This window comes from Pseudonaja textilis, chromosome Z (genome assembly GCF_049901715.1).
Source record: "Pseudonaja textilis isolate UNSWEBS1 chromosome Z, rPseTex1.2, whole genome shotgun sequence".
Lineage (NCBI taxonomy): Eukaryota > Metazoa > Chordata > Lepidosauria > Squamata > Elapidae > Pseudonaja > Pseudonaja textilis.
The window spans coordinates 15017385-15043847 of NC_142008.1; the positions used below are offsets into that span (position 1 = coordinate 15017385).

At 36.3% G+C, this 26463-nt stretch overlaps 2 long non-coding RNA genes across 2 annotated transcripts in view; both read right to left on the reverse strand.

Moving 5' to 3' along the window:
* Positions 1-14085: 14085 nt before the first annotated feature.
* LOC148123911 (uncharacterized) overlaps positions 14086-26463 on the reverse strand; it is a 67954-nt gene continuing 55576 nt past the window's right edge. The window contains exons 3-4 of the long non-coding RNA XR_015739942.1: positions 16242-16340; positions 14086-15889 (exon numbers count right to left, since the gene is read on the reverse strand). This is a non-coding gene — a long non-coding RNA (uncharacterized LOC148123911). The remainder of the gene's footprint in view (positions 15890-16241; positions 16341-26463) is intronic.
* Positions 17898-21953, reverse strand: LOC148123912 (uncharacterized). The gene is made up of 3 exons (XR_015739944.1): positions 21403-21953; positions 19530-19716; positions 17898-17998 (listed from the first exon to the last, which is right to left on the reverse strand). It is a non-coding gene; the product is annotated as an uncharacterized LOC148123912 (long non-coding RNA).

Below are 26463 nucleotides of genomic sequence, written 5' to 3' on the forward strand. Positions count from 1 at the left end.
AAATGTTCCAAATGTGTTTTTTAAAAGGCAACTGGACTTTCTTGGGAGTTTTTTCTTTGAAAACATTTTACTTGTCATCCATGAAGTTTATTTAGTTCTGACTGAATGGTGGAGAATGGAAGGATTCTCATTATAAAAAAAATGAGGTTAATAAAATAACTGTAAAATTTATCTGGCAAGGGAAAAAACCTAGAATAAATTTAAAGGGAATGCAGGATATGAAGAGCAGGGGAGGGCTGGCACTTCCAAATTGGGAGTTGTATTATAGTGCAGCCTCTTTAGTATGGTTGAAGGAATGGGTGAATTTAACCGATAACAGAATATTATTCTTAGAAGGCCATGACTTGCAAAGGGGGTGGCATGCTTTTTTATAGGATGTAGGGAAAACTAGCTGGAAATATTTTCACAGACACCTAATCAAAGACTCATTATTAACTAATTGGAAGAAAATATGGAAAAAACACTATTTAAAAATACCAATTTGGATTTCAACAATGGAGGCGATGATTCACCCAAATAATCTGGATATCACTAAAATGATTAAATATAAGGATCTATTGGATACACAAGGAACTTTGAAATCATGGCAAGAACTTCAAGAGCGGGGACTAAAAATTGAGCAGTGGGCATATCTTCAAATTCAAAGTAGATATAAACAAGACAAGAAAGAATTTGGAATCAACAATAAACTCCAGCAATTAGATAAAATTTTATTAGGATCAAGCAAAAAAAAATAACAAAATTTTATAATTATTTATTAGAAGTAGAATTAGAAGAAGAAATTGTAAAAGGGAACATGATAGCCTGGAGTAGGAATATAGGACATAGCATCACCATAACAGAATGGGGAAAAGTCTGGGGTAGAAATAATAAAATTACAAAATCGGTAGCATACAAAAAAAATGCCTATAAAATATTTTATAGATGGCACCTTCCTCCTTCGAGATTAGCAAAGATGCAGCCCAATATGAGTCCAAATTGCTGGAAATGCAAAAAAAAAAGAGGGAACTTTTTTCCATATGTGGTGGTCCTGTACAGAAGCTCAAAAATATTGGCAGAAAATTAGAAATTGGCTGGAAGAAATGACAAGAGAACAGATCAAATTCAAACCAGAGTCCTTTCAGTTAGAGATCTTTGATAAATAAATATCAAAAAAAGTGAAATATATAATAATACACATTTTCCACAGTGGCCAGATTGGCTTTTGCACGATGTTGGAAGCAGCCTCATGTTCCATCAGAGGAGATGATCATTCAAAAAATTTCAAGTTGTGCAGAAATGGACAAATTAACTTTGGCATTAAAAAATAAAGACACTTCAATATACTACAACAGCTGGAACTTCTGGTACAAATGAATAAACCAAAGATAGACTTCACACTAAAAGACAAAAGAAGATAGGATAAATCCATAGTAGTGATACATAGATATATGTAAGGATTAGGTTTGTGTATAGCATAAAATAAGGATAAAAAAGAGGTCTTACAACTGTTGAAGATGAAAATGTTTTTAATTTTCTATTTTTTTCTTTCTATGTTCTTCTCCCTTTCTTCTTTTTCTCTCCTTCATTTATGTATGTGTTGTTGGTTTGTTTTAATTGAAAAATCAATAAAATTTATTTTTTTTAAAAAAAAATGAGGTTAAATCTCTGAGAATCATTGAGGCCATTTGTGGGTTTATCTTACTCTCAGGTTCATCTGAATCAGAGTGCAAATGAGTGTGGAATCTTCTTGAAAAGCCTTTTGAAAAGGACCTTCGTGATCTTTGTTGATTGAGAATCTCCATAGGTATTTTTATAAAATGCCATATTTTCTTCAAGTTAGATTTTGAGTGGTGTCCATGCTCCAATGCTTGGAAATTCTAATGCTAAAAAAAAAACCAGTTAAGAAAGAACTGATTGCATCACATCCCTTTGTTAAACTATTTTAGCAATTAAATTGAGATAAGATTATTTATGTAGTTTAGTTGGTTAAATACAATGAAGAAAGGTTAAAGAGCTGGGTAAGTTTATCCTAAAAAGAGACGGCTAAGGGAAGACATGATAAAAGTCTTCAAATGTTTAAGAGGTCATTAAAGAGAAGAGATCTCAGATTTATCCCTTTGTTGGTTCCTAAGAATAAAATAAAAGCCAATAGATAGAAGCTTTACAAAGGGAGATACAAATAAGAAGAATTTCCTGACCAAGAGAATTGTTAAAGAATGGAACAGGCTTTTCTCTGAAGTAATGGATGTTCCTTAATTGTTTAGTAAAGTTTAGACATCTTTTATGAGAGCCAGTCTGATGCAGTGGTTAAGGCATCAGGCCAGAAACTGGGATAGGTGTTCTATTCCCACCTTCATTGCAAAGCCAGCTGTGATATTGAGCCAGTTACTTTTTCTTAGACCTAGGAAGACAACAGCAAAACACTCCTGAGGGGAAAATTGCCAAGAAACCTACAGGAACTTGTCCACCTATCCTCCAAGAAATGGACACAAAGGAGCAAAAGAAAGGAAAAATGTTAGTTAATGGTCTGGAATGTTGTGAGAATTCCTGCCCTGAACTGGGGGTTGGATTAGAAGACCTTTCCTATTATTCTTTGAAAGTTCCTTCTATTACTTTCAAATAAATTAATTGGGAAGCAAATTTGGGGTGGATTCTGGAATTATATGCTGCCTGGTGTCCTATTGCCCTCAAATATTCAGAACCAATGGACTGGGGAGAGAAACACATATGGCAAATGAAATTGACTTTCACAAGCCAAGAGTATATGGTGCTCAGGAAAAAAAATAATCTGAGCATTGCAAAGAAAAAGGGCAACCTTGTATAGATGATATCTTCTTAAAAATCTCCAAAACCATTTGTCTGAAATGATATAGGATTTCCTGCTTGAGCAGGAGGTTGGATTAGAAGACCCCCAACATCCTTTCCAACTTTGTTATTCTGTTAGATGTATGTATAAATTGGCTAAGCATCTGAAAACTATCAAGAATTGATAGACTCACTTCCGGCATCCTCTGCCAATTACTGGAATGAATGTCTGGATTATCTAATTTCACTCCTGAGAACATGGAGATAGAGAAGTCCTTTCCTGAACTGAATGTTTGCCACAGTCTACTCTAACAGAAAGGCTGTTTGCAGGTTCATGTAGAGTCTGCCTTGTGCAGAATCCTTGGCGAATAGAACCAGCCTCTTCTCATTAGGCCGAAGACAGGAATATTTATTGATGAGTGATTTGGAAGTAAATGTCATAGTTTACTACTTTAAGGAGAATGGACTGATTTTGTTATCAATGGGAAATCTACCAACTTGGTCAGTGTATTCCAGATACCAAGGTTTCAAGTTTCTAAAAATTTTCTGGGCAAATATGAGGTAAGGGAGACATTTTGTTTTTCCCTCTCTCCACAGCAATTCTGTCATTTATTTGTTTTTCTTTCCACTGAAATGTAATGCATTGGATCACTTCTGGATTCATTGCCAGCTTGAGGAAGAAAACTGGAAGAGGTTGAAAGACTCTGGACACACTGGAGCCTTTCCAGGCACACAGGTCCATCAGTGAACCATCACTTTTGATCCTTTGCAATGTCATCTTGCTCATTTATCAGAAAAAAATACAGAATGTTGATAATGAAATAGGGTTTCCAGTGTTGGGCAGCCTGCTCTGAAATCTGATGAATTCTAACGATTTATGAATCTACAAATCTATGACAGCTTTTGGGGTTGAAGGGGGGAGCTCTCTGGGAGGATGCCATCTACAAGGACCTCATCTTTTTCAGGATGACTCCCTTCTGTTGGACAGTTTACTTTCTGATTTGAGCTATGCACACAAAGACACTCTCTTCCAAGTACTGTAATATGCAGTAGAAGCCATAAGTGGAGCAAAACATTTTAGGGAAGCTAAACACACAAAATCAACAACCTCAGAAGGGTTTCCAGGAAATCTTTTGGACCATGTAGTATTTCCATATCTATTTCAGGGAAGGATTGGGAAAATCTGGAGGGAGAGTTAAAAGAGAGATCAGCCTACAATCCCTATATAGCCACAAGCAAATTAAGTTCAATCTCCCTTGAATTCCTTTGATCATTATCTAATTCCAAGCAGCTGCTAACCATTAGTTGAGAATACTAAAGTCAGGTCTAACATAAATGTTCAAATAAATTGTTTTATTGCTATTCATGCTAATGCACAGGAATATTCTTAACTAATGGTTAACAGATTCTGTCAGTCCTTCCACAATTATCTCTTCCACCTACCCATGGCAAAGTTCTCAGGAGAACCTGTTAGAAATTCCACAGTTTGTGATATGGACAAAGTCCTCTATAAAAGTCAAGTAGCCTCGACCTTATTAGATGATAGGACACGATTAAAAACAGATCTATTCAGATGAGTTTTTGATGCCCAAACATGAACATCTTGTTACTTATTTGTTATCATTTTATTGGTTCTTGTTAGAACTTATACTTTGGGTGTAAGATTGAGACATTTTAATCTTTGGCTGTTTACTTTGATTTATTGCACCATGGATATTTAAGTGAAAATTATTTATTGCAATCCACTGAGAATTGATAGAAATTGAAATAAATTGAAGAAATCAAACCACCCAATCCCCCGAGATAATCAAAACATTTTGGGACCTACCATGCATAGTCCAGCAAAATAGAATTGTTAATCATCCAGAGAAGAAATTAGCAAGCAGCCCACATCTATTCTTTAATAAGGCCTGGAAATAAATCTTGCAGGATAAAGAAGCTAAATATCACAGCTATTAGTTTTGAAAGATTAAACTATGATTGCTGGCCTAATAAAATAAGTAAATCCTAGACATTCAGGACTTCTAATGGCCAATCTTTGGTTATATTGCAAATAAAATATTAGAGGCAATGGTTCAGGGTTTTTTTCCTATCATTGATTATTTCTAGCTAGAGTTGATACCTAATGTCCAAAACTACATTGTCCCAGTTTGAGAAAACCAACCACCTGTTTTTATCCCCTGCCAAATGAAGCAACATTTTAAAAGTATCTCATCCCTACAGACCAAATATTATATTGTGTTTTTCTATCACACCATTGACAGCAGACCTTCTTTTGCTGTTGCTTAGCAGCTGTAAAACATAACAGGGCTAGAAATGGATGATACTGTGGCCAGAAAATCTGTCATGTTAATTACAGGAATAAAATCAGGTTGAAGTTTTCAGAGTCCCTGGTCTACAATGTGTTGCCTCTAGAGATATTCTCTCTGTGAATGATTGAACTGTGAATTCCTTGGCTTGCTTGGGATGAACAAGAAGCTTTCATATATAAAAAAAAGAGGGGTGTGTGAATGCAGTGATTATAAAAAGCTGTATCTCTAATTGACTGAATGTAAGAGCCTAAAAAGAATAGTAGACTTAGAAGAGAGGAAACTATTTAAAAGTATGGGGAACATAGGTTATCACCTTTGCCACAGACTATTCGTGATATTTTAAAAGACCGTCTCATCTTTTATTATAAGACCAAGTTTTCTCTTCTTTAGACTTTGAATGGTAAGCAGTGGAATGTAAAAAAGAATGAAATTTTCCATGTTGGTGTAAAAATTACCATAGGGAAAGTAAATTTCAAGGTAGAGGTGTTGTTTCAAATAACAGTTCTTTGCACATTCGCCTCCCTTGCTTTTTTTCAACATAGAATACTACCCTGTCCTTGAATGCCTGGGTAGACTGGACATTATCTTTGAACTACTATAAATCCATGTATTTGCCACACGCTAAATACATAAATAAATGTAATAGTTTGATGCTTCTTTGATGGGAATTATTTTTTTATTTTAACTCGTAAGCTTTATAAAATAATCTATCTAAGATGGGCAAATAAATGAATAAACTAAATCAAACAAATCACAAAGAGGCTTTTGTTCATGGGAAATACATTTTTTGTTAGCAGTCAATGAGAGCAAAGTTGAATGATACTAAGATTTCATTCTGTTTCCATCAGAGTTTTTCTACCAAGCATTGTCCATTGTGGTGATGTCTTACCAGGCAGACTTCCTGCTGAATAAAACTTATTATTTAACTAGATCACCTTCCCCCGGTCCCTCATTAGCTTTATTTTTTCTTCCCTTTTGGCAGCAAACATCCACAATTCTAAGTGATGTTTCTTTCTTTCTTTCCTACAATTAATTCCTTCTGAACACTTTGGGAAATTAGCCCCTGGAAGTACCCTGAGAAAACAGGGGATCTCCTGAAAGGATTTAGAAGACAAAAGCACCTTAGATTATTTTTCTCTTTCAGACAATCCCAGTTTTTATTTTAGTTCTGTCTTGTCCATGGTTCAGGAAACAGGTTTGATTTTTTTTTTTAATTCCTACCTGCTTGGAGCTTGTAATAAGCTCAAGAGAAAATTAAAGTAAACAGGAGGTTGTTTCATTTTGTTTTGTTTTTTTAGGATGAGAAAATTGTGTTCCAGAATTAATCATTAAAAAAAATACCTTACAAAATCACAGGCACCCCAAATTAGCAACCAGTTACTGAACTGAGACCTGTAGCAGAGTTAACTTATTACAGCACAGATCAGTTACTAAGTCCACAAATCCAACATACTTTGTAGAGCATGACTATGTTTAGAGCCAACTAAAATAGCCCAAGAGTGTGCAAGCACTTGAATTCTTCAGACTCTTTATCCAGAAAAATATTATAAAAGACAGAAGAAAGATTAAGAGGCAAGGAAATCCAAAATGTTGGTTATGGTAAAACAGAAACAGGTGTCAGTAGATGGCAGTACCTGGCTAATTTTGTTTGTTTGGGTTTTGGGAGATGAGCGGGGTTAAACTTGGTTAGAAATTGGATGGGAGACTACAACGTAACAATAAAGCTGTAGGATAGACAGGGAAATCCAAAGAACACTCCAGAAAAAAGAAGTTGCAGAGCCCTTCCAAACTGTCACCCAGAAAAATACGTGGACATATCCATGAAATCAGTAGGAGTCAATCAGAACCTGAAGGAGACTTTCTACAGAAAACAGGAGAGCAGGGGGATGAAATGTGAGGCAAACTGAATCCACATCAATATTATGTGGATGTCATGTAAGTAATGAATAAATAAAATATGAATTTCACCCATTAAATATGAAGGGTGGCAGCACTTATGATTTCATGATACATTCTCAGCTTCTGCTTTTAGGGAAACATTGTTCCAGGGTCCATTACTCTGTCTCATCCCTAGGAAGAGGGCAAATGACAAACCACCTTTTAAAAAATTTGGCAAGAAAACTGCAGGGATTATTCCAAGTAGTTGCCAGGAGTCAACAATGAGTCAAAGGAACCAAAAAAACTAAGTTATTTTAAGTAAGTAAACCATCAATCTTTAGGGAATGATTTTTTTTTTCCCTTTTGCAGCTACTGGTTTCAAATCTTAATTATGCACATATAAAATCATTTTTTTTCTCCCAGCAAGAATGCTGGCTAATGAGCTGAGTCCTGACGCAGTAATAATAGCACTACCTTTCCAGATACTTGTTTATGAAACCAGGACACCCAAACAGGAAGGTTCACAATAACAGTTTTCAAGTATAAACTTTTCTCCTTTCCTCTACTTTTCTTCCTGTCCTGGTTAACAATTACTGTATTTACTAGCAAAGCTGCCCTGAAGCAGAACAAGCATGAAACAAGCAATGAAGACACATAGCTTTCCAGTTAATAATTAAGTTGTAGCAAGTTTTCATGCTCTTTTATAGGCATACTTTGCCTTTCCACCAAGAATATAGATAAATAGGTGGCTAAGTAGGGAGACTGCCAAGCAGACAGACTGGGAGATCTTCAGGAACTTACAGAGCAGGAAGGATTGAGTTTTCTTCAAGCAACTTAACATTACAGAAATCCACTATATATTTTACTAGCTCTATACCCATGCTTTGCTACAAAATTATGTGATCAGGCTTAGTTTGGGGGGAGGAAAATACAGGAAAAATTCTGCCCGCCAGCATCCAACAGTATTCATCTGGCTAGAGTCTTGTCAGTGTTTGGGAGAGTTGAGTGCTGTTTGGCAACTTAAACATGGAAACTAAAACAGTATTTGCTGTGTGAGCAAGAAGGAGACATCAAGGAGCCTGGGTGTGGCTTAGCTCAACTGTTCTGTACTAAAGCTGCTTCGTGCTGTGAAACTAAAACTGAAACTCCTCTCCTCTGCTTGTGTTTTGCATTTGGAACAGATTTATTTTCAGGTTGGGAGGGGGAGTAGAACTCCTTGGCATCAGAATGTGATAATAATAATATACAAAATACTAATGCTCTGGTGGTCATTTCAAAAAATCCTTCCTTATTGAGCACCTAGAAGCTAAAAGGAACATAGTGCCAAATTTCAAGTTTTATGGTCCTGGAGATTTTGTGATGAAACGTTGCTACAACTTTAAAAGCACAACTATAATCACGTGGGAAAATACCCGAACAAAGCTGAATACCATACATACATACATACATACATACATACACGCACACGCACACATACATACATACACGCACACGCACACGCTCACACACACACATATGTGTGTGTATGTGTGTGTGTTCTTAAGTTTTCGAGGGTACTTACATGTATGGTATTCACACAATACAGAAGCCTGATGATGGCAGATGAGATTCTGCTGAAACATTGCTACAACTTTAAAAGCACAACCACAATGACATGGGAAAATACCCGAACAAAGCTGAATACCATACATATAAGTACCCGCGAAAACTTAAGAATGAATATATATATGTATGTATGTATGTATGTATGTATGTATGTATGTATATGTATATGTATATATATATGTTTTCTTATATATATATGGTATTCAGCTTTTTTCGGGTATTTTCCCATGTCATTATAGATGGAATCATCTCTTCTATTCATGCTTTCCAGACTGAACCAGACTGTCAATTATTTGGAAGCCTGCACTCACAAACAAAAAAAGTTCCACACCACTTGCCAGGCAAACACCTGGGCACAAACAGATACCCCCTGATACCTCCAGCTCAAACACCCCGCAACCAGGCACCCAGATGAAACCTAGCTTCCTAACAAATGATAGCCGTCCATTTACTCGGAGCCAAGCTGCACTAAAAGCCTCCAATACAGGAACACAATGTTTCCAGCCAATCAAGACACACAAAAAAGCCAAGACTCCCAACCAATCAGGATGAAGAAAAAACCATTCTGGCACAGCAGTAGGCTAGCCCCAAATTTAAAACTGAAACAACTGTAAAAGTCTGACTCACAGACGAACACGGTACAGAAGCCTGATGATGGCAGATGAGATTCTGCCGAAACATTGCTACAACTTTAAAAGCACAACTATAATGACATGGGAAAATACCTGAACAAAGCTGAATGACATACATGTAAGTACCTGCGAAAACTTTGGATTGGCCTACAATTTCTGCAAAACTTTGCTTCATTATTGTAAAAATATAAGAACAGCTAAGCCGGTTCCTATAAAAAGTCCATCTAGATCATCCACCTTTTTCTTGCAACAACCAATAAAATGTTCCCAGGACACTCACAACTAAAAGAGAAAAAGTAATAGCTTCTTCTGCTTGTATCTTCCTGATATCTTACTATTACCCTTCCTACTATTAAGTAATATGCCATCTGTGGTCATAGATATTATAGCCTTCCATTGATGTAGATTGTATTTTTCCCCATCCTGGTGCATTCCATGCCATTAGAGATTATAACTCCATTGCAGACTGAGGACATATCTCAAAAGCACCAGGTTTAAAAGAGAAGATATATCACTTATATACCTGAAACAACATGAGTGGTTGGAGCTAAGGGTTACCTTGGCCATTGGACCAATAAGCTGAGGACTATACAGGCAATCCTCAATTTATGATTACAATTGAGCCCAAAATTTATATTGTTAAGTGAAACATTTGTTAAGTGAGTTTTGCTCCATTTTACAACCTTTCTTGCCACAGTTGTTATGTGATTGTTAAGTGAATGTGGCTTCCCCATTGACTTTGCTTGGCAGAAGGTTGCAAAAGGGGTTCACATGACTGCAATCATCATAAATCTGAGTCAGTTGCCAAGTGTCTGAATTTTGATCACATGACCATGGGGATGCTGCAATGTTCATAAGCATGAAAGTCACTTTTTTCAGTGCCATTATGACTTTGAATGGTCACTAACCGAATTGTTCTAAGTTGAGGACTAACTGTACTGCAGAACATGGATAGGGGCATATATTTGGATTGGATTGGATTTTACCTCAACTGAATTGAAAGCAGTGGTGGGGTTTACAACTGGTTCTGTGGGCGTGGCTTAGTGGGCACGGTGTGGCTTGGTGGCATGGCAGGGGAAGGATACTGTAAAATCTCTATTCCCACTCCAGGGGAAGGATACTGTAAAATCTCCATTCCCTCCCCAATCCTGGGGGAAGGCTACTGCGAAATCCCATTCCCTCCCCACCCCACTAACCTGCTTTCCAGCTCCATTCTCCTGTGCAGGGCAACAAAAGAAGACCCAGCCGATCAGCAGGGACCCGAGAGGCAGAGAATAGATGGGGGCAGGGCCAGTCAGAGGTGGTATTTGCCTGTTCTCCAAACTACTCAAAATTTCCACTTCTGGTCCTCCAGAACTGGTCAGAACCTGATGAATACCACCTCTGATTGAAAGTCAGTTCAGCCTAGTTCATATGAATGGTTGGCATGATATATTGAATTGTTGTTGCTTTCTGTTACTTTAGAAATTACCATCGGAATTTTTGAAGAGGAAGGGAATGTCCCCAAAGCATATGGGCCAGGAATTTGAGGATACACATTTTTGACAGAGTCCAATGTTTATAAGCTCCTTCTAAAGTTCTAAATCACAAAAACCACTTGTATAATGGATATATTGGTTTATTACCTATTTTCTTATTAAAAATTGAAGAAGCCATTTTTGAGAAAATTACCATAGGGGCATTAAGGAAACAACTTTTTTCTAAATCTCTCTATGCATAACTTGCAAAAAAAAAAAATTCCAACTCTATATTGCAGGATTTCTCTAAGTTCACCTTTTAAATTATTTTAAATAACTTAAAAACTGCTTAACATTTTGATAAGCTTTTTTTAATTGTGTCCTTTTGTTAGAGTTGGTAGAATTTTGCAAAAAAAAAAATCAAGAACAATAAAAACATTCATTACAATTCTGCTGCAACTTTTATCAACAGAAAATATGATGTTCATCTAAACTGTCTTAACACACGTGTTTACATTATCAAGAAACATAGCCTTCCATCAACCAAATTACAGAGCATGGGAGAGGACACTGGGCCAAGGCCAATTTTGGGAGCATTGAGTGGAAACCTGAACCATCAATTATAAAAAGTGAGAGTAGAACATCTTCACAAGAACTCCTAATTCATCCTTGTATTTGCACTGGGAGTAGGACCAGACCTGAAACAGAAATCAATCTAGATCCCAAATTGAAGGATGGACATTTCAACCCAGTTTTCCCACTGGTTTGTGGCAATTGGAAGGGATTATAGAATCTAAGTCCATCAAGCATAAGGTGCAGATGAGGACAATCTACCAGATTCTTTGTGGCTCTTGTTGTTTATCATTGTTCCTCTTCCTAGAGCTTAGATCTGATGTTGGGAGCTCCTGTTGCCTGAGATGGTTAATTGCAATACATAGACCTCACCATTTTGAAGAGGTTTCTATATAATTGCCAGCATCATTACTTCCCATTTTTTGTCAATTAAATATGTTAAACTTCAGTATCCAGGATGGTGAGAATGGAAATTCAACACACCTGCGGAGCACAAGGTTGTTGTGCTGTTCTACAAATTTCATAGTGTTTCTTAAGCTGTATTCTGCAGAATAATAAGCCATTGTTTCTATATTGTCATTGCATTAATGGAACTCATGAATAAGATAAAAGAGTGAAGACAAAAACTGAAACACAAAGATATCACTTTTTCTCAATTTCAAAAGGTAGCTGCTAATGGCTTGAAGAGGCTGTTAATACAATTGAAAGAGAATTTTGTTTCAAATCAAGACCCAAAGGACATTTTGTCGTGCATTTTGAATACATGGTATTTCACTGGCCACACGAAATAGATTATCCATGAAGTAATTAGTCTGATAGAACTTTGATCAGACATCTCAGGAAAAATTATTAGAACATTTTGAGATGAAAGTTCAGAGACAACACAAGCTTTTTAAGTGAAAAGATGTTTTCAGCACTCACTTTAATCAAGAACAACTACAGGTGATCTTCAACTTACAACCACAATTAAGCCCAAAATTTCTGTTGCTAAACAAGACAATGGTTAATTGAGTTTTGCTCCCATTTTATGTCCTTTCTCACTACATTTGTTTAATCAGTAACATGTTTGTTAAGTGAATCTGGCTTCCCTATTGACTTTGCTTTGCAAAAGGTGATCCTGGGAGTGTCCCAATTTTTATCATGTGACCATGGGGATGCAGCAATGGTCATAAAGTATGAAAAAACAGTCACAAGTCACTTTTTTCAGGGCCACTGTAACTTCAAATGGTCATTAATCAATTGGTTGTAAGTCAAGGATTACCTGTATGAAAGTTTCCCAACTCTTAGAATTTTTTTGTTAAAAAAAAAGTCTCTCATATATCATGTTAAGATTTATAAATACAGTGCTAAATGTAAGAGAAAATAACATAAAAGTTTCCTTCAGGGTTTCTTTGTTCCTTCAGTTTTTTAACTTTTGTTATCCTCTTTTTTAAAAAGGATATCTCATGGTAAGCTTGAGAAGCTTAACATACACTCTAGCAGAGCAGATCCAAATCAAAACTGATAAGGCTTCTAGTTAAAATTGCAAAATTCATCAGTCACAAGAATCATAAAACTTCATGTCGTGCTTGGGAAATTTGCAGTTATGGTTAGGTTAGAACAATGTTTCGCAACCTGGCAACCTGCAGATGCGTGGATTTCAACTACCAAAATCTTCATGTTGTCTGGGCAATTACTGGGACCACTGAAGTCCCCACATCTTCAAGCTACCAAGGTTGAAAAATCCTGGGATAGTTGAACAAAGAATCAAACTAATTTGTTCCTACTCTATGTTTCTATACATTGGTGACCCTTTCTTTTTGCTTATGCTACAAGCAAAGTGTAGTGTATCAGACTTTCTAAACACAGTTGCTTCTTTTCCCCAGATTATGACCTTCTCTATCCATAACTTGCAAATAAAAAAGGCAAGCTTATTTACTTGCCTTGACCTAAAATCTTGAAAAGTTTCTGCAGAGACCACAGCACTAAACTCTCCTTTCTCCTATATATACAGAATGTGTATAGAAAGGTCACATCAACTATTTCAGTTTTCAGGAATTCAAGTAAAATTGTGAAATGTGCATATACATAAATATTTCATACAAAGTGAAAACAGCAACTGAGTGTTCAAGGTGGACCATTCAAGAAATATCAGAAGATATCTTAAAATATAAACTAAGATAGAATTATTTGCTTAGTTGATCACTTCAGCAGATGGCTGTTGGAAAGTCATTTAACGATATACAAGCAGCTGTTGTGGAAGAAAAGGAAGGATAAGGGAGTAGTGATATGAATTTTCTGTTCCTTAGCCAAGTAAACTGATGTAAATATTCACAAGTTCGCCTTTTTAAGGAAATATTTATGTTGTCTGATAGGACATTCCTAACTTCTCATTGTATAGGAGGGAAAAATAGTTCAGCAGTTCTGTCTTTTCTCAAGTGTGATATATAACTAGGATGACCTTGTTCCTGTCTAGAAAATAATTAGATGCTCAACATATTTAAAAATATTTACCTTTTTAAAAGCTCAGACTGCATTTTCTCACCCTTTGAAAATGTTTTGAAACTAAAGAATGGCTGAAATTTGTTCCTTTTTAAAAAAAAGAAAAAATACAAATTGCATAAGTGTGAATCTATCAGCCAATTTATAGAGGTTCTGGAGGAGGTGAAATGTTACTTTATCATATTATAATACACACAAAAAATTACACTATATTCCTTTTTTTCTGAAAAAAAAAGAAAGCTTTATTTCGTATTGCTTTCTCAGTAAACTGACTATAACAAATGACACTTTAAATTTCTGTAACAAGAGGTTTGCTTTCAATGACAAACATCTTTCCAGATCATTTCTATATCTTTTTCCTTAGATTTATAACCCAACTTTCATTCAAGGCGGCCTCTATGGTGTTCTCTTCAGCCATGTTTCCTCACAGGTTTGACTGTAGCTGAGAAATTAATCAGCGTAATGATGTTGTATCATTAGCCTCTGAATGAATTCCACAATTAATAGGAAACACTGTAGGGTTTGAAAAAAACATCTAAAAAAGAACATCATATCAAATTTACAATTTGATTAGCCAAAGAGTAAAGCTATCAATCAAACAGCATAATTATCCAAGACTTTGATCAGTCAGCAGACTTTTATTTAAGTGGCATAGTTTTCATCATACACATACACATATCAGTATTTGTAAGATTAATGTGATTTTTCTAAGACAGACAGAGGAGAGAGAGAATGTATATATGGTAGAAGAGCAAAAATATTACTAACCAGTCTTAGATGTTCTATTTTTGTCTTATTTTGATTCTTACAATGGCACTTTGGTCACGAAAACTTATTAAGAAAAATAATTATTAGGAAACATTTAAATTACTGCATTTTCAAGAATTTTGAAATTTGAGAGATATGCAAACTTTATCTCAAAGTTATATAACAAGTTTACCTAATTGGATATTCCATATACAGGATAACTTTATGTCCTAGAATATATAACCAACCTAGAATGGAAATCTAATGCAGGCCAACAGTCATGCAGATATACCAGTACCATCTCCTAGTCAAAATAAAATGGGCAGAGAGTAAACATGATATATGGAATGTTTGGATGAAATATAAGAGATTTGTTCCCATCACTTGGCCTCACATTTTCATGTGTAAAATAGAAAGTGACAACATATCAATAAGATGAACACCAATATGCCAATTATATGTATTTAGCACATGATGAGAAAAGGACAAAGAGAAATAAACATATACACACAATCCATGCCCATGGAAAAGTCTAACAATGTTAATAAAAATGTTAACTAATCTTGCAAGGTCCACCAAAGGAAACTCTTGTTAAGCTGTTTCAAAGATGCCAGTGATATAATAAATAAAATAGAAGAATTTACAGCAAATTTGTTGGAGATCATTGGCTCATTTCAATATTGTGTTTGGCATTTGCTGCCCATGGAAGATTACAACACATGGTGTAAATTTCAGATCTATATCTAGCTCACTATTTTTGAAGTAAGGGTTATTGAACAGAGAGCAAGGTTTTTGTAACAGAACACTTAGTGCTTCCAGTAGCAACAGCAGTAATAGCTCAGAGGAAGTGTTGTAATTAAAATATGTAGAAACCACCTTATCCCATTGTATGCTTGGCGAGAAATAGCACCTTCACCCCATAATCTTGCTGTGCCTCTGTCTAAAACAAATTTGTAGAAGGAACATGAATTGAGTAAAAAAAGATGGACTGAACCTAACAATCCCCATAGTCCCAAAATGAAGGAAATACATTTTATAAAGGAAAGCATGAAGTGGGTGGAGAAGAAAATCCTACATTTTGTAGTAGTAGAAATATAGTAGTAAATTCAAATTGTGTGATAAAAGTACAACAGTCATTAGAAAAGGCAGATTATTAAATAATTATTATTTAAACTATTTGTTTCCTGTTTTTTTTCTTTTGCCTTCCTTTGTCTTTCTTCTGAAAAAAATATTAGCGATTGGACCTTCTTCTTCTGCAGATCCCCCAGCAGAACCAACTTGACCTTGAAGTTCTGTAGCTCCAGTAAAAGAAAATATTTGATGATGTGAAGTCTGGTAAGATAAATATTAAAATAGTAGAATCACACTTTCCTTTTATCATATCTTTAAGAATTAGGGGAGCGAATCAATTAGACTCCTAAGGAAGAAAAGTAGAAATTATATTGAAATACCTTCTCACATTTACCCAATCTCTGTTCTGTTCTAATGTCAGATACTATATAGATTTCAGTTTCCATACCACCTGCAAAACAGCTCACAGGAGCCATTGCCTACATTTTTATGCAGAAAAATATGGCATATGGATGCTTATTCTCATTTGTGACTTAAAGAGAAATGGAGGCCAAGGACATGAGCACCTCCAGAGGGGCAAATATTGTCAAGAAGCAATAGAATACATCTTTGTTTTTTACATGTCTTTTGCAATGCACATAAAAATGGGGAGAGATTAGATTAATCAGTCATCGTTATCATATTTTGACTTCTCTTACCTTACAGATGACCGGGGGTTAGAAGATGCTATTTCTCAGCTGCTGCTGTTCTTCTGCATCCAGTTTTGGTTACCACATTACAAAAAAGAAGTTGAGACTCTAGAAAAAGTACAGAGAAGAGTAACCAGGATGATTAGGGGACTGGAGACTAAAACATATGAAGAACGGTTACAGGAATTGCGCATGGCTAGTCTAGTGAACAGAAGGACCACGAGAGACATGATAGCACTCTTCCAATATTTGAGGGGCTGCCAGAGAGAGGAAGAGGTCAAGCTATTTTCCAAAGCACACGAAGGCCAGGCAAGGAATAATAGATGGAAACTGAACAAGGAGAGATTTAACCTGGAAATAAGGAGAAACTTTCTGACAGTGTGAACAATGGAACAACTTGCCCTCAGAAGTTGTGGAAGATTCATCATTTGAGACTTTCAAGAAGAGATTGGACTCCCATTTGTCAGAAATGGTGTAGGGCATCCTGCTTGGGTGGGGGGTTGGACTAGATGATCTACAAGGCGCCTCCAACTCTGATTATCTGTATTCTATTGTGGAACACCCTGCCCTGGAATTATTACTTGTTTTATCTCCTCTAAGATAAAATTATTTGGAGGACCATTTTACTGATGAATCTGTTCTGTCTTTCATTGATTGTATAATGTCAAGTTGATATTATTTTCATCTGGTTTTGTTATGATTTATTTTATTCATTTTTTATCATTACCACTACAACATTAGGATGGTGCAATGGCTCAGAACATCATGGCTTCAAAATCTAAGGGACTGGTTTGGACAAAACTCAATAGCACTTTTTTGTGCTGCTATTGATAAAAATAGGATCGCCAACATGATTGCCAACATCCAATGATGGATATGGCACAAGAAGAAGAAGAAGAATGGCTCAATGCTTAAGATGCTGGGCTTGTTGGGTGGACAAGACCAAAGTGCCACATAATGTGTTGAGCTCCTGTCCTTGCACCAGTTCCTGCCAACCTAGCAGTTCAAAAGCATGCAAATGCAAATAGATAAATAGGTACCACTTTGGTGGGAAGGTAACAGCACTCAGTGACATCATGCTGGCCATATGACCATGGAAATGTCTTCAATAACATGGGCTCAATAGTCTTAAAATGGAGATTAGCACCACCCACTATAGTCAGCAAAAACTAGCAAAGTAAAATCCACAGGGATTCCTTTATCTTTTACCAGTACAAGATATTATATCCTTGTTTGTAAATTTTGTTTAATTATTTGTTTTTTTAATTTAGTTACATTTGCTATAGATATTTTCATCAATTACCTATGTTTTTTCTGATTATTTTATAAAATATAGTAAATTGATAACAATAATTAATGTGTCTACTAAATTAGAATCATGTTAATGTGGTGATTTTGCTTTTGCATCCTAACGTAGCTATTTAGAATACCGTATTCTAGTGAGTGTTAAGCCAAAATAAATGATCAATTATCTATTTTGCTTACTCTTTGGTTTACTGAGTCTTTTTTTTACTTAGGTGTTAATAAGCATTACATTGAAAATAACATCCTGAAGTGTTATAATGGAATCAGCATGTGCTATAAACCAGTCATACTTCAAAAGTGGATGAAAAATAAATAAATAAATAAATGCATGTACACAAAAAGAGATAGAGCTTCACTTACACAATTGCAGCCACTGTCTTGATTATTTTTATATCCCCGAAGAAAGGGTGGTGGAACATAATTGGCTAATATCTCAATCTTGCATGTATGCCATTATTAAACTAAATAAATGAATTGCAAGGAGAGGCAATATCATTACATCAGAAAGTCTGTAAAATCTATATTCTTCCAAATGTTGCTGAACTCAACATCTAGCAATACCAACAAACATATGCAATGCAGAGAAATGCCAAGAGTCAGGAGAACCCCAGGTTTCCAGCTCTACTTGAAATGGTCACTCAAGTACATTCCTTTATAGCACCATAATTAAATCATTCCTAATTCCTTCCCATGATGAATATCTTGTTCCTTCTCTAATCATAAACATAAATTGCACATAAGCATTCTAAGTCATCTAACAAGTTTATTTTCCCAAGGCTAAGAAGGTATGTTTTTTTCTTGAATGAATATCACTGCATCTTCCTATAAGAGAATGGTACATTATAGCTTATGTCTTTTGAACACTGTAACTCAAGGGTCTTCAAACTTGGCAAGTTTAAGACTTGTGGACTTCAACTCCCAGAATTCCTGAGATAACATAACTGGAGGAGGAATTCTGGGAGTTAAAGCTGTCAAGTTTGAAGACCCCTGCTGTAACTGAAGGACAGTTTTACAGATTGTTTTTAAATGTTGCCAGTTTTCTAGTGTATCATCAACAATCTTACTGGTCTTAATCCATACCTTGGCCACTCTCTAACTGCAATATTATTTCTCTTCAACTGATCACTTCCAGTATCTTGGACTACACTAAGCACTTCTGCAGTCCCAGCCTGCAGCTATTTTTAGTTTAGTTAATTATACCAGAGCAATATTTTAATCATCAGGGTGGCCTGGAAATTCCAATTTTTTCCCAACCATTTGAAAAGTTCAGTTTTGCTTATCATTGAAAAATATCCCTACATTGTGCTGACATGCTTAGGAAAAAAGAGAAGCCACACATAATATTGGCTATTCAACAACCCATTAGTGCCTTCAAATATTCCTTTGCCAGGGACAATACTGCAGCTAACACATCAGTAAAGTACATAGATAAGCAATGAGAAAATATTAGAAGAATAGAATAGAATAGAATAGAATAGAATAGAATAGAATAGAATAGAATAGAATAGAACAGCACAGTTGGAAGGGACCTTGGAGGTCTTCTAGTCCAACCCCCTGCTTAGGCAACAAACCCTATACGATTTCAGACAAATGATTATCCAATCTCTTTTTTAAAACATCCAGTGTTGGAGCATTTACAACATCTGGAGGCAAGTTGTTCCACTGATTAATTGTTGTGTTAGGAAATTTCTCCTTAGTTCTAGGTTGCTTCTGTCCTTGATTAGTTTTTACCCTTTGCTTCTTGAAATGTTATATTGCTTCCTTCTTTAGTTATCTTGGTTAACTTTATTGTTAATATTTAACTGTAAATATTTCAATGGTTTACATTGTATTTAAATTTATATTAGAATCATTGAAGGAGAGATGGATGGCATATATATTTTATATATAATTTTATGATGTTCTAGCAGACTAAAAAGCTGGTAACCATGAGTTCAAGTCCTACCCTAGCTAGGTGTCTTTGGGCAGTCACTCTACCTCAGTCCAACTCACCTCCCAGGATTCTTGTTATGAGGAAAATAGGAGGAATGTATGTTGCATATGTTTCTTCAAAATACTTCCAGACATTGAAATTGTACCCCATTTCTCTTCAGAGGAGTTTCTGTACAGAGTAGTAAAACCTTCTGGGTATTTGCAGCTCATGCACATGTTTTGCCGTTCTCATGGTGGTGTGATATGTCTTCAAAAGCCAAAGGACTCACATTAGGTGAATTACTGTATCTACCATCCATGTATAATCTTTTCAATATCTAGTGGGCTGCTTTTCATTGGAAAGGCCCTTGATACTTATGCAACTGTGGCATGAAGCATAGAAATTGAGTAAGTGATATGTTTGCTAATAGGAAGAAACAAAGCCAACTCTACTATGTGGATATGTGCAGTCTGATGCAACTGCTCAGCCTCCCCACCCCAGTTCCCATTGGTCATGTCCATCAATTTCCTAAAGCCTGAATGGATTCTTCCTAAAACACCCATTATAGATATATATGTCTTGTCTTGTCTTGAATATCTCGTCTTGAATATTTGGGGTTGCAAAATACCTCTTGGCAGTGTGTTCTATTGCTTAATTCTTCCAAGAATTTTTTTTCTCAAAACAGAAACCTGATAAGTCCACCACCCTCCATCCAGCCATTTTTTTTTATTTAAAATCAGTATTTGAGGACATAATCTCAAATGGAAAGTCTCCAATTAGCTTAAATTTGAGAATTTTGTTTTTCCTTTCTGTAAGACTGTCTGGCTGAAAATACAAACACAGATACAAGAGATACTTGCAACAAAATATTACACTATGAACAGATCCCTTTTTTCCGTGTTTCTCCCATAAGCCTTCTAACATTCAGAGTTGCCCTTATAATTTCTTGAGCTTTTATAAAAGTTGTATCTTTTTTCTCATGCTCAAAAGGTTATCCAACATCTTTTTAAAAAGCTCCAACACTGGAAGTTTTTAAAAGATGTTGGATAACCATTTGTCTGAATTGGTGTAGGGTTTCCGGTCTAGACAGAGGGTTGGACTTGAAGACCTCCAAGGTCCCTTCCAACTCTGTTATTTTAGTCTATTCTATTTTTCTGCATTTTTTCCTTTGGGCATGATGACCATGTCCCCACAAGTTAATAAACCCTAAATCTGCATCCTTATCTAGCATGTTAACATACCATATCCAACTGTGTTCTATTTTATCTTATGTGTTATCTAAGTTTTGTCTATTCTTCCCTTTCTCCAATTTCAAAGTCTTTTTTTAGGTTTTATTTGATATGCTCACTTTGCCATATTTAGCCAATACTTCTGAAGGAGGTTTTTTTTTTCCTAATTTTTCTCTTTACAGGCTGCAATGAAATAAATTTGGATTTGGATTTGATTGTTATTACTGTGCCTTTATACAATGATTAAGATGACGCTGTAGACCTCATGGCTACTAAAATAGCAGCTGTAGGGTCCTAGGGCAATTGCTCCAAGCTCTATGCTTGGATAATAAACAGGTTCTCACAACCAACTCCAGACCCCCAATGGTCTTCTGCATTTTTTGTGCAGAATGGTGAAGCCTTGGCATCAAAAGCAATCACAGTCATAGCTGGAACATAGGAGACCTGGTGGGGCAGTGGTTAGAATGCAATATTGCAGACGAACTCTTCCTGTTCTGTCCTCATTACATGTTAGTCTATGTGTAACTCGACATGCAGATAAACCCACCTCTCCTCCAATAAAACAGACTGTGTGTGTGGATCTGAATGCTTTATTGAAAGAATAGGATATGTGGTGAAACTGGAGAAAATAGGGAAACATATAATGAGAAACAAATACAAGATAGACAGTATTAAGTTATTGCTGAATATAACAATTAATAAATACAAGTAATTTAAATCTCACCAGCAATTCTCTTATGGGATGTGGGTTTGTCCTTGGATGACCTGCCTTCTACAAATGGCTTCCCAGCATGCACTTGGTTTGAGAGTACGGGCTGATGGGTAAAATGGATTGGGTCAGCTTCAAAACAATATACTTGGGGCATATTTGTCTCTCCGGCAACTAGATGGGGCAAGAGGGCAACAATAGTATATAAAGTTATGTAGTATGGCATGATACTTCCCACAGTCTGAAGTTCAATCCTAACAAGGCACATTAGAAATAGCGCACATAAGGAGGAATGCAACTTGGCTTCAATGGAAGGAGATGATTAGAGTTCTCCATGATAGACCTATAGCAATTCACTTAAAATCTGTGTCAAATGATGGTCAGCTCAGTAGCAGAGTACTAGCCAGCCACCAAAAGTGCTGATCAGCCTTCATATGCCATGGAGATGCACATGCTCCATTGGTCATAAGGCACCTTCCTTCTTCACCACATCAGCAATGATACAATCTGGCAGCAGATAGGAATTACACCAGTAATAGAGAAAATAAAGGAAAAAATGCCTACAATGGTTGGGCCACATCCTACCAGTAGAACCACACATTATTGCCTGCACCACCTACTATTTTAACTCTGATTGTAAGTGAGGGGTCCTCTGAGCTTGGTTGTTTTCTTGCAGATACTTCATTATTCAGCCCAGGTAACTTCATCAGTGCTACCTGAAAGCAAGAAAGCTCAGAGAGCATCAAGGACCTATCATTTCAACCCTTAGCTACAAATGCTTTATTGGTACTGATGGCAAATGCAGGGAAGTTCCAAAACAAGGGTGGAAATACACAATTAATCATGAACATGAAAATTATCCAGTTGGACTCAGTTTCTGCATCTGATTGTACAAAACGGGATTCATTGATCTGGAAAGCAGACCTTGTATTTGTGAGAAAATGCTAGGATGATTTTTTCAACTTTTGAACAACTAAAGGCAGAATATTAAAGGCAATATTTCCTATTTCCTTCTCTTTTTTTCACAGTAGCAACCCTGTGAAGTTAAACTGTAGAGATCGTTTGCATTTTCTTAAAAACCTGCATTTTCTCTTCCAGGTCTGCAGTTACATATTCACCTACTCTACTGCTGAAAAATATGGAATAATCTCTTAAGGGTTCATGTAACTAACATGGAAGTTAGATATTTTCCCCCCAATCAATGTGACCGTTTCTACATACAAATGAGAATGGAAAGGTCATCCTATGAGACAAGTTCATCTGTCTTACAGATAAACAAACTAATGATAGTGATTTAAACTGCTTCACAAAAGTAAAGCCACTGTTGATATATCCTCTTCACTGGCTAGTGGTTTCTCTGTTATTGATCTTCTATTACAAGTGTCCGTTATTGATCTTCTATCAGAAGTCACTCTCCCGCTGCAGTCCTGTCTCTTTGTGCATACAGGAAGAAAGGGAGGGAAGGAAGGAGGGAAGGAAGGAAGGAAGAAAAAGAAAGAAAGAAAGAAAGAAAGAAAGAAAGAAAGAAAGAAAGAAAGAAAGAAAGAAAGAAAGAAAGAAAGAAAGAGTCGCGACCACGCAACACGAGGGTCCAATGGAACTCCAGTGATGGCTTGATTGAGTATACTTAGATGACATCCTGATTTACACTAAAACAATGGAAAAACATGTAGCATTGGTGCGAACTGTTCTGAAAAAATTACTTGAGGTTAAGTTGTATGTGAAACTTTAAAGTGCGAGTTTCATTGCACATCATTAGATTATTTGGGGTATAAAATATCAAATAAAGGATTACAGATGGATCTCAATAAAGCAAAAGCAGTAGTCAAGTGGAAAGCATGTCACTGTACAACTTAAATTACCACCAGAGTTACAATGAATACATCCTGTGTTTCATGCTAGTTTATTGAGGCCTATAGAACATAATAATATACCTAGGACTGAGGAACCTATTATATCTAGGGATTCTACCCCTGCTGAAATTGATAAAATTCTAGATTCTCGTATATGCAGAAAAGTATTGCAATATCTGGTGAGATGGAAGGGATATCCTGAAGCAGAGGCAACATGTGTAAAAGCATCAGACGTGTGTGCATACACTTCTAAGGCAGTTTCATGCCATCTATCCAGATAAGCCTGGACTGCAATAGTGAACTAAGTGTTAATATACTGTATATTGTTTTATAGACTAGATCCTGGTAGAGGGGGCCACCTGTTGCGACCACACAACACAAAGGTGCAACAGAACTCCAGTGATGGCTTGATTGAGAAGAATGGCAATTCAAATTCACCAGCAACGATCCTGAATAATAAACACGGAGGGTGTATTGAGAGAGCCTTTTTGTTACGACAATGTTAATATGGCTAAAGGTGGGGTAATTAGGCTATAGGAATTAACTATGATGAATGTGATTAGATAATAAGGGGGGATAATGGTGAGTAATAAGGGGGAAATTACTATAAATACAGGGTTCTGTTGAACTCAGTTTAGAGCTGACTTTAATTTTATTTGCTTGACTGTTTTCATGGTATCCTTGCAGATGAAGGAATTAAAACTTTTTATCAAAACAATGATGATTTTGTATTTTCTTTGATCTACGCATTTGACCTACAGAGCGGTTAAGAGAAAGAAAGAAAGAAAGAAAGAAAGAAAGAAAGAAAGAAAGAAAGAAAGAAAGAAAGAAAGAAAGAAAGAAAGAAAGAAAGAAAGAAAGATACTTATGATGCATCCCGAAAGCTCCAGCCATTCCAGCAATTCCATATCACATCTTTGCAATCTGGAATCTGCATACTTATTACAATTGCTGTGTCCTACAGTTACATATCCACCATTTTCCTTGCTGGCTTCTTATAAGCAAAGTCAATGGAAAAGCCAATAGGGAAGCCACAAGTCACTCCAATTAATTGTTTGCCTCCTCTCCTCTTAGAGTAGCATTCACCTTGTGGACCATTTGCACACACCCTTCTCTATCCAGCAGCAACCAATTTCTTCCAGTCTCCTTGTGAGCCATCTGTTTTGCTTAATGACCATAACAGGGAGTGTAGGAATTGCCATAACTAAATGTGGTCATGTCCTGTTGTGCTGGTTAGCAACAGAAATTCCAATCCCAATTACTGTTATTTAACAAGGACTATCTATAGTGTCAGAACTCAGCCTCTCAGTACATGTGGATATCAAATTCTACTCTAGGTCTCAGGCAAGACAGCATTTCAGGTAAAATAGTCATCTCCAGAACTTCTCATTTCAGAATTCTTTGTTGAACAAGGTACGAAGAAGAGTAAATTGATTGCAAGAAGATCCCCCTTGTGATATAGTTGCCAACTCATCCTCTCTTGGTCTGGTTTTCCTTCTCAGCATAAAGATGTCTCTGGAGTGCAAAAAACTGCATCTGAATCAGTTTCTCTATCCATCTTAGAAATCATAGAAGACTCTCTGTAGTGCAGACTTGGCTGTGGACAGAGCATCGGTCATCAGTTAAAGAACAAGCATGTACCGTTCACTATCTTGATCTTGTCCAAAACCCTAGAGATGAGGGATCCAGTTGAGGAGAGATACAGCTGACTTTGGACTAGCCCAAAGAAATGTCTAATTTCAGCATCATCTTCTTTCCCATCCTTTAGCTAAGATACCTATCCAACAATTCTCTTTTTGGGAGCATTATCTTCCTAGTAACTTTTAGGTTCACTCCCTGCACCAACTGCTTTGTTGTTATTTCCAAAAGCACAGATAAAAAATTGTATGGGAGGGAAGTTTTACAGATTACCATCACCCCTGGGTTGCAGAGACTCAAGGACATTTTAGTTTTAGAAAGTATCCCACTAACATAACAAAATTACTCCATTTTTTTAACCTAATAAAGCACAAGCCTCATTTTCCCTTGATGGCTGGAAATTGTCAATCAGTGTAAGAAAGATCTATTATCCAGGCTCACACAGCTGGCTCTAGCTGGTTTATTTTCTTACACTATTGGAGTACTAAAAAGGCTCTGATAATCTCAGACTATTTCTAAATGAGACCTATAGAGTGAGAGAGCAGATTAATGTTTTAGACTGTTCTATTGGCAAGTATCAGCCAACATACTTAACAAGGAACAAGGGATTTCAGTTGCAAATAACTTTGTCTGTTGCTACAGACTAATGGTGATGACTCTATGTGGGCAGAGTAAAGCAAAATGATACAAGTTACAAAGTCTGGTACTTTTGCTTTTCTCGTTCTTAGTGACTATTCAGAAACCCTTTCATTCTTTCTTTAAAAAATCTGATTAATTCTACCGATATATCATTCTATCCAATTCGCCAGTCATGAGGCCAGCGCAAGGGAGCACATTCAATTGATATGGACCATGGAATGTTCCTCTTGTGTGATGGCCAAGTAACACAATTCAAATTAGTATGTGTTCAAAATGGGAGCTGGAATAAATCCATTTAAGTGAAGTTCATACTGTTGGGTTCATTTGTTATGTGGTTTGTTTGGTTTTGGTTTAGCATGATAAATGTTTCAAGCAATTATGGTTGTAAGTCATGGTTCATGGCTGTGCTATATAAACTAACACACTAACAGAGAAAGAGAGGAGGAGGAGGAGGAGGAGGAGGAGGAGGAGGAGGAGGAGGAGGAGGAGAGTTTTTCTACATTCTTCTCTTAATGGATTATCTTCTGTAGTTACCTCAGGAACAAATTTTCTAAGTCACAGTTTTTCAGTTCCACTGTTTTTGAACAGCATTTTCCTCAGGATTAAGTTAGCTCCCTCCTGGTTAACTTTCTGAGAAGCCGTTTAAAAACTGGTTATTTCAGAAGGCCTTAGATACGGAATCATGAATGGAAATTCCACCGACAATAGCACGGGTTTCCTTAGGCATAACATTTATTGCAAATGTCCTTCTTCATTTGTTATAAATACATTGTTTTTAAACCCTCTTACTGTAGAGAGCCTTTCACGATAGGAAGAGATAAACCAGTCCTGTATGTAAGATATGTAAGTTAGTAAATAAAATAGTGTTTCAGCCAATAGGATCCAGTTCAGACATTGTGATGAACTCCAATTTAGACTGTTGCATGGAAAACAATATGTAGTCCCC